This window comes from Pyxicephalus adspersus, chromosome 8 (assembly GCF_032062135.1).
Source record: "Pyxicephalus adspersus chromosome 8, UCB_Pads_2.0, whole genome shotgun sequence".
Classification (NCBI taxonomy): Eukaryota; Metazoa; Chordata; class Amphibia; order Anura; family Pyxicephalidae; genus Pyxicephalus; species Pyxicephalus adspersus.
The window spans coordinates 19024634-19030992 of record NC_092865.1 but is presented as its reverse complement, the minus strand read 5'-3'; positions in this window follow the sequence as shown (position 1 = coordinate 19030992).

Here is a 6359-nt window from a genome sequence, read left to right as displayed (position 1 = left end):
ATAATAAAATATATCTATTCCAATATATATAGAACATCTAATGACAATTGTATCTCCATTGGACACAACTCCCCTACTTCATAATACTCCTTATCCAGGTCAACGTAAGTGACGTTTCCTAACACTTATAACTGCGCTATCATGACTATGTTAATTTTTTACTATTTTTTCTAAAAAACTTCACAATGTATCTCATATATATTATACCAACGTTCTTATGTGATTAAGATGCTTTAAGTTACCTAAGGATTTATATTGACTGTGTATACTAGCAGCATACTGTTATGTTAAGACTTTTTCTTATTTTATTAATGCATTCAGAATATACTGGCTAAGGCACACAGCTACCCCTGAAGAAGCCTAATGTAGGCGAAACGTGTCGTGTAATAAAGCTGCGGGCACCTGTTGACTGCTCCATCTCCTATTTTGCGTCGGCGTACAGCCGGTTTTCGCTAAACTTATTTCTGATGACTAAATATCTGTACAATAGGTGATAAATGTCTAGTCTTGCTATTATATAAAAAATTGATGGGACCGAAGATAGGAAGGTCTTGTATAAATTTTCTGCCAATTAGGTGAAAACAAACCGATTATGGTTTGTATATTGATTATTGAATATAACTGAAATTGCCTCAAAAACCCTCTTTTGTCCCCTCTGTTTTGTTCTGTTGATTATACTACCAGGGTTGGCAATCATCCCACTCGAGAGATTGTACATATTTTGCAAGTACGTGACTCCACTGGTCCCCCTTTTTTATACACTTTCATGTTGTGAGATGACAGCAATGAGAGGGGTGGCAACAAGACCACCCAGACAGCAGCTTCTGCCAACCGGTCATCACAACTGATCAGCATGACAAAAAATGACAGGGACATTTTATCATTACTAACCAGTATTTATATAGCAAAAAAAACAACCAATGAAGCATAAAACAGTCAAGGGGGTTCTAGTTTCCTTTTATCATTGAACGCAACCTGATGGCTGCACACAAATTTGCAGATTAATATTAATAAACAGGATTTATATAGTGCAAACATTACACAGCGCTGCAAGCAGGACTGCCAAAAATAATACGGTGAGCAAGAGAACCAAATAAAACTATACATTCTTCTGCACATACCAATGGTAGTAGCCACTATTATTAAACAGTATTTATATAGTGCCAACATATTACACAGAGCTGTACAATAAATAGGGGTTGCAAGTGACAGAAAATGACACAGGAGGAGGAGAGGACCCTGCCCGAAGAGCTTACAATCTAGGAGGTGGGTGATGTAACACACAATAGGAGGGGAGATATAGAATGGTGGGAAGTAGTGAGGGTTTAAGAGACAGAAATAGAAGCCTCAGGTGTTTTTTAGTAATTGCAGTTTGGGAATATGGTATTTTTGCTTAGTGTATGTGCTTTGTACTATGAGATGCTGGTGTTGGAGCCGGATCATTTGCTGAGAGCGGTCCAGGTCTCTAGGGGTCCAATACTCCTCTGAATAACAATACACGTGCTCCCTTGTATTGCACATGGAAAGTAGAGCCAGAGCCAGACCAAATATCCTAGTTGTTGGTTCTAAATCTACACTATGCAATTTTATCTCCAAGTTTAGAATGCAGAACAAATGCAGATCAGCAAAGTATCTTTATGTGTGATGGACCAGGAGATAGGACAGTTCAGAAGCTGCATTTGACCTGCTTTGCATTGTATTTCTTTGGATGCAGCATGTCGTATAGAGGTGCGTTTGACCTGGAGGTCAGATGCAATCTTCTTTGTCAACATTGTTTTCTGGAACCCACATGAATTAAATACATATTCAACATATATCCTTAGTGGAATACTAAAGTAAGCCATTTTATTTGGGGTAGGAGGGCATAGAGAGGGCATTTGGTATATAAAGCCAGCCAGATCTCTGGTACAATCATCCTAATCTACTTATTATCAAAAGTTTAGAAATAAAGAACTGTGACCCATGGAACAGGTACAAAATGACAGTTTATTGGATTAAAAGCCATTGCTTTATCTTTCGTATCTGATCTGTGCCAGTGTGGAAAACTAAGATAGGAATCAAGTTCAAGGTGCGCAGTGTAAAGTCTCCCTGTCTCCATCTGTAACACAGATAAAAAAGCAGCACAAACGCCATAATATCGTATATATAGCAGATAAGAGACTGACCCGTCCATGGTCTTCTGCATTGCTCACACCCACTCCGCCCTTTCACACAAACGTTGGGTGCAAGGTGTGCGCAATATTTGTCACAGCCTGTTTAGGTGAGCTCCAAATGTTTATGTGCTTTTATAGAATCATATCTTCAGGTTAAATAAGGTCAGCCTAATGAAAAATCAGCAAGTTATTCAGATAAGATTTATAAAACCACTGTTTATTGAAATGTAGAAGTAGTAAAACATTTAGGCAAGGATCTGACCCCCGGACAATTCTCTGTGCCCTCTCCCTATTCATCTATTATAGGGAACTATAGGACACGTTGCATGACCTAGAACATGGGAAATCATTATTGTACTTATTTCCATACAATTTGTGGGCATGTGATTATTATAAAGGCATATAAAAGAGAAAGTATCTGTTATATATTTTATGAAGGGGTCATTGTAGATACAATAACATATTGGTCAGCTTTACCGGCCGGCCTGTGACCACATCACTCATAGTACACACACACAGATAAAAAAAACCTATTTTTAAAGGAAAAGCTTGTCAAAAGTTTACTTATCCTTTAACATCTCTTATGTACTATTGGCTCGGCAACCACTCTAGTGGTATTTTCTATCCTTATCACTGCGGGATAGGCTTCCTCTCCTTTAACATTATTTACAAACTTGGATTATGTATATAGATGTATTTATTTAGTAATATGCAAGTATTGTTAAGTATGATCTCTATTGTATTACATTTCAGTTGACTATGGACCATCTTAAGCTATGTAAATGTCTGCTAGAAAATAATATAGTGATACTCAGCATGGCTTCAAGAAAGACAGAAGTTATCAAACAAATTTACTCTCTTTTTATGAGGAAGTAAGTAGACAGGTAGATAGTGGAATAGCAGTTGATATAGTGTACTTGGACATTGCTAAAGCATTTGACACAGTACCACACAGATGGTTATTGTGCAAGTTAGGGTCGATAGGTTTAGAAAAGTCGATCTGTAAATGGATAGAGAACTGGCCTAATGATCACATTCATTCAGTAAAATTAATGATTCATACTCTGAATGGTCTAAGGTTATTAGTGGTGTACCCCAGGGATCAGTGTTGGGACTTTTACTGTTTTTTAACACAGGGGTTGGCAAACTTTTTGAACTACTAGGCCATTTTAGGTCAAGAAGACACACTAGGCCAGAAGAAACAAGGTGTCCAAGGAAAGTTTTTTTCCCCAACTGTGACTGCAAGCAAGCAGCCCCAGTATTCTGCGGTGTAGTCTCTGTAGGCGTGCGCGTGCTTGGTATTGAAATGCCCCTTGAGATTTGACCACTTGAAAGTGCTGTTGGTGTCACTGCACACTAATTACAGGGCTTTGTTGCTGCGTTGGACAAAGTATAATTCGTCAGTCAATTCCGGGTTGAAGACACAACATTCGAGGTCAGCCTTCCGGAGACTGCTAGCTGCGCATTGCTTCTGCTCTTTAGGCATTGTAATTGGGGTTACTGTGTGGGAACTCGATGATATCGATATTGTGGGAACTCGCAATAACGCAACAATTCAATTAGGCTGGATCCAACAATAAATACCTAGGGGGGCCTTAGGCCGGACTGCAATACTGGCTAGGTCGTATTCGGCCTAAAGGATGTCTGTAATCTACAAGCAGACCTGGATGTACTGTTTGATTGGGCAGCCAAGTGGCAAATGACATTTATTATAAATAAATGTAAAGTTATGCACTTGGGGGCTAACAACATGCATGCTTCATACTGTTTAGGGGGAATACATTTGCGGGAGTCAGAAATGGAAAAGTATCTGGGGGTTCTGGTAGATTATAGACTTAATAACAGCATGCAATGCCAAGCTGCAATATCTAAAGCTAGTAAAGTACTTTCTTGTATTAAAAGAGGAATAGACTGCAGAGATAGAGACATAATCCTGTCCTTGTACAAAGCATTGGTCAGACCACATCTGGAATATGCAGTCCAGTTTTGGGCACTAGTGGTATTGGAGAGAGTGCAGAGAAGGACAACTAAACTAATAAAAGGAATGGAGGAGCTCAGCTATGAGGAGAGATTAGCTGAACTGAATCTATTCTCCCTTGAGAAGAGATGTATAAGGGGAGATATGATCACCCTGTAAAAATATAAACGCTCCATATAGAGAACTCTCTTCCCAATTATTCACTTTGAGATAGTTGAGGTTTTAGAACGTTATTATTAGATGAGATCCATCAATGGAACTCTGATGCCAGCCTTAAAGCACCTGAGGAAGCAGAGTCTGCGAAACGCAATGAAATTGAGACTGGATATATTTTGTTTTATATTTGTACAAGCTAATTGATAGGTCTCTTTTTAATGTTTAGATAAATTAATGTTTTTCAACTTTGAAGGTGTAATGTGATTGAAAGGTGCCTTTAAAGTCAATTTGGATACATGCAAACATCTCTTCTAGGAGTTAGATGAGGACTTGCCCTATATGACCCTTTTAACAAAAACTAAAACTGCAGGACGTACAGGAGCAAAATCAAGTTAAAGATACTTCTGTAAGCTTATTAGCAGTGGACAAAGACACAAAGTGTTCAGTGCTGATGTCTAATAAGATAGGAACCTATTAATAGGGAGATAAAAGCATGTCATGTAGATACACGAGGGATTACACTATATACTAATACCCTTTGAAAAAAAAAAAGAAAAACACAGCTGATTATAAGGAATATAAGTAATGCCAGGTAGTAACCTAGTACAGTTATTAAGGGGACCTCAACTCTTTACTAAACCTAAATTCAGTTCACCCACCTACTTTCCCAACACTAAAAACCTGCCAGCTGCTATTGCAGACTAAAGTAAAGACAGGGAGTTACATTGCCTCTTCTTTATACAAGATTTGTGTTAGAGAGTGCCTATGCCATGCAAAATACAAGTAAAGTGCAATGGATGAGAGCCTGCCTGCCTCCTTTGCCTTAGCATTTGCCATGGAACTTACGAATTGCAACGGTGGGCCAACAAGCATGCACATGAAGCAAGGTCAAGTGGTTTTCTAAAAGAGGAAGTTGAAGTTTGCAGAAACATAGGGGGCCAAGGGATCATGGAGGGTCCAACCAGGTAATTTGAAGTGAAAAAGATCTGAAAGTATGTGGTACTAGTTGTGCTTTCATTATCAATCTAAACTCCCCCCGAACCCCCATAGTACTAGAACTGATCCATAGCAGCTGCTTGCTCCTCAGCAAAAAACATTAGCTGTATTGATAATTCAGAGAATGGGTGATGCCCCCTGTGATGTGACAATGCCTTGCAATCACCATAGGTAAGTATGCTCATCCATATGTACCAGGTATTCTGACCAGTTGTAAAAGAGGAAGAAGCTGCAACCAAAGAACATTGTAAGGCGAATATATGAGGATTGGGGTTCCCCTTTACCATAGTCATGGTGACCATGCCACCTTAAGGTTCTATACACCCACATTAAAATGGGGAGCTCAGTGGTTGTATAACATCAGGGACTAAAACAGTAAATTGATCAAAATGCCGGCAGCAAGAAGCCTACACATTCACAGAACTGGTATTTTCAGATCGCCAGTATGTAAACATGACAGAACAGAATATATAGCAGAAGCCCTCAGCAGAATGTCTGCAATGTACAAATAAAAGATACAAAAGTAAAGTAAATTTAGTTAATTTGTGTAGTGTAAAACTACCCTAGCAGTGGAGCCTTCCCCATTACCTGAACTGCTACACATTCAATGGAAGTTACAGGGACAAGAGGAAGACTAAGAACAAAGTATAAGTAAACAGCTTGTTATGGGTACATTAGACAAAAATGAGCATAAAAATCTTTAGGTGAAAAGGGGAAGCTACACAACAAGGGTATCAATTATTATTATCATTGTGTATTTATATAGCGGTGACATATTGTGCACAGCTCTAGAGAGTCCAAAGGGCAGTTTTTAAATTTTCCCAGTTTTCATATATAAATTTAATCATGCGTGATCCTCTTCGGTGATTTATTATGTTGTGCACTGCCTTATAAAGACTATAAAGTTATTGTCTGTTGCCACTCCTGGGTGCCTAGCAGTTCTAGTAAATGCTACAATTATGTAGAGCCCAAACTCATACAGAACAAGATTGGGTGTCCTGTGCAATATTCTGCAGCCTCCTGGGATATTTGAACAGAAGTCTCCCTGGAGGCTGCGCAAATATCCATTAATTTTT